Below are 3657 nucleotides of genomic sequence, written 5' to 3'. Positions count from 1 at the left end.
AGTAATGAAAAATGGAATTGAACTAGATAACAGATTTGTTGTACCATACAATCCACAACTCTTATTAAAGTATAAAACACACTTAAATATGGAATGGTGTAATCAAAGTACATCCATTAAATATCTGTTCAAATACATCAACAAAGGTTCTGACTGTATCACAGCTTCTCTTAGAAATCAAGATGAAATTAAACAATATCTTGATTGCAGGTATCCTTCTATTCTCACTTGATTCAATTAACAAAATCATTTAACATAAATTAATTTATTTGATGTTATATATTTAACTCAAACTTACCAACATCTGATTCTATCTTCAACAATATATGTATGCTGCTTGAATTATTAGATATGTATCTCCCCCAGAAGTATGTTGGAAAATTTTTGCATTCCCAATGCATGCGTGTTCCCCAGTAGTGGAGCGGCTATATTTCCACCTTGAAAATCAACAACATGTTTACTGGACAGATGATCAACAAATAGGTGAAGTCCTATAAAAAAAAAACACAATCAAAGAATCCATGTTCACAACCTGGATGCATTCTAACAAAATATGTTCTTATGGACGGGATCTTACATATCATCAATATATCTCAAGATTTGTTTATGTCGCCCGCAAAAGATGCTGGCAACCAAGAAAACAAGGGAATACAATAAGCAGACTCATATGGGTCTCACCTTCAGCTGGTGAACTGTTTTACCATAGAATGATGCTATCCACTGCCAAAGGTGCACAGTCTTACAGTGACATTAGAACAATCAATGGTGTGGTATATCCTACATTTAGGGAAGCATGTTTTGCAAAAGGCTTTCTAGGTGGTGATCAAGAATTTATTAGTGCTTTACAGGAAGCTAATAATTAGGGTACTACACACTACCTAAGAAAATTATTTGTCAAGCTTTTATTTATGAACACTATGGACAGACCAGAATATGTTTGGCAACAGACATGGCAATGGATGGCTGATGATATCACATTCAATCATAGAAAACAAGGTGATTTTATATATTCTAAATAATTATTGTTTACTCATAATCATTATGTTTATTATTTTACTAATCACAAGTATTCGCCTTACTGAAAAGGAAACAATTCATTTATGCTTAACTGAAATTGAGAATATGCTACAAGCCAACAGAAGGAGCTTGCGAGATTTTCCATCCATGCCATACCCAATAGGATATGCACAAAACTAACAACATAATAATCTGATCCATAATGAAATGGCATATGACAAAGAAATGCTAGCAAAACAATACAACACGACATACCAATTGCTCACAGGTATTCACAAATTATGACACATTTGATACAACAACTCCTTAATCATAATAGTATATATTACTATTTGTTAATATGTGAATATATAATTACAGATGAGCAAAAAACTATTGTCGATACCATTATGCGTGTAGTTAACCCTCAATTAGCTGCAATTTACTTTCTCTATGGATATGGTGGAACTGGCAAAACATTTGTTTGGACAACCTTATCATCTGGTATACGCTCCAATGGTGGAATTGTTTGTACAGTTGCTTTAAGTGGAATTGCTTCATTACTCTTGCCTGGTGGTCGGACCACACATTCCAAATTTGCTATACCAGTCCCTGCAACACAAAATTCAACATGCAATATTCATCAAGACAGTGAGTTAGCTGAATTATTAAAGGTTACAAAACTAATAGTCTGGGTTGAAGCTCCAATGTGTCACAAATTTGCATTTGAGGCACTAGATAAAAGCCTTAAAGACATCATGCAAAACAATCTGCCTTTTGGAGGGAAAATTATCGTTTTTGGTGGAGATTTCCGACAGATCTTGCCAATTGTTCCAAAAGGTAATCGCTCAGACATCGTCCATGCAACTATAAATGCATCATACATTTGGGACCATTGCCAAATTCTTAAACTTACAAAAAACATGAGATTGCTATCAAATGCTCCCCAATAGCCCAACAATGAAGAGCTCAAACAATTTTCAGATTGGCTACTTGACATAGGAGATGGAAAAATTGGACAACATAATGACGGATTTTTAGAAATCACTATTCCAGATGAGTTTCGTATAAAAAATTATGATGATCCTATCCATGCTATTGTTGAAGCCACCTATCCCAGCTTGATAGATAACTATAGTGACACAAATTACTTGCAAAAAAGAGCTGTTCTTGCCTCTAAAAAAGAAATTGTTGACAAAATAAATGATTATGTCCTATCACTTGTACCCAATAACGAAAAGGAGTATTGCAGCGCAGATAGTATTGATAAATCAGATGAATTGCTCAATCCTGCTTTCGCATTATTGCCACCTGAATTTCTGTATTCATTGTAAACATCAGGTATACCTAATCATAAATTAAAACTTAAGGTCGGAACTCCAATCATGCTAATACGAAATCTCGACCAGACTGATGGCCTGTGCAATGGAACTAGGCTCATTATCACCAAACTCGGATCTAATGTGATTGAGGCTGAAGTAATTATTGGGCCTAATATAGGAAATAGGACATACATACCTAGAATAAATATGTCTCCTTCTGAATCTCCATGGCCATTCAAACTTATCAGGAGGCAGTTTTCATTCATAGTGTCTTATGCTATGACTATAAACAAGTCTTAGGGACAATCATTACACCACATAGGACTATATTTGCCACACCCAGTTTTTAGTCATGGCCAACTATATGTTGCACTCTCAAGGGTTAAAAGCAAAGATGGACTTCATATTCTCATACATGACAATGAAGGTAATCCAAAACATATTACCACTAATGTTGTTTACGACGAAGTCTTTGCCAATTTATAAACAGGTATCCTTCCATCATACAATACAATTATGTTGTTGCATTAATTACACCTTTCTGTTTGTTTGTTTTATTCAGTCTGACATATAACACATGTACCATGCATTCTGTTGCATTCCAAAATTGGTATGTTGACTTCGGGGAATTCAATGCAACTTCAACAAATTTATTTAATACTACAAATGTTATTTGAAAATTTATATTACATGGTCAATAAAATACACATAATTAAATTGAAATCCTATTTTATTTAATGTCATTTAACGAAAATGTTTTCCAACTCCCTGGACCACCCCTGCACATTTTGTATTCGTGCTTACACTCCTATACGATGGGTTTTTAAACTTCCACTTAGTCTACAAATAAATACAACTTCAATCCTTTTTTATTTAATATGATTTAATGAAAATGTTTTCGAAGTCCCTGGAGTCCTAGACCAACCCTGCACATTTTGTATTCCTTTTGAACTTCCACTTAGTCTACAAATAAATACAACTTATATCCACTGCCAAATTAAAATTACACCAACAAATTCATATTCCTAATAAATACACTGCACAACTGCTGCTGAACCCTTACTTTTCCCAATACGTACACACTTCCTACACGCTTTCTATCCCTGCTTACTCTGCTATTGGATTGCCTTCTGAACTTCCACTTTGTCTACAAAAAAAAACCACTTTCCCATCCCACATAAAACTTACACCACTAAGGCACCTTCGAAATAAATGCACTAAGACAATTACTGTAGTTGTATCTCCCTATACTACATGAAATGTAATCATTATCATACATTTGTACTCTAAAATAATAATATCGGGAAACGTCAGCGCTGTATAGGGTTGTGACTCTACA

The 3657-nt window shown here is 34.3% G+C and overlaps 1 pseudogene; it reads left to right on the top strand.

Moving 5' to 3' along the window:
* The first annotated feature begins 1224 nt into the window (after positions 1-1224).
* LOC100812976 (ATP-dependent DNA helicase pif1-like) lies at positions 1225-2804 on the top strand (annotated as a pseudogene).
* The last annotated feature ends 853 nt before the right edge of the window (positions 2805-3657 follow it).

This window comes from Glycine max, chromosome 15 (genome assembly GCF_000004515.6).
Source record: "Glycine max cultivar Williams 82 chromosome 15, Glycine_max_v4.0, whole genome shotgun sequence".
In the NCBI taxonomy this organism is placed as follows: domain Eukaryota; kingdom Viridiplantae; phylum Streptophyta; class Magnoliopsida; order Fabales; family Fabaceae; genus Glycine; species Glycine max.
This window is presented reverse-complemented; position numbering and strand designations above follow the sequence as displayed.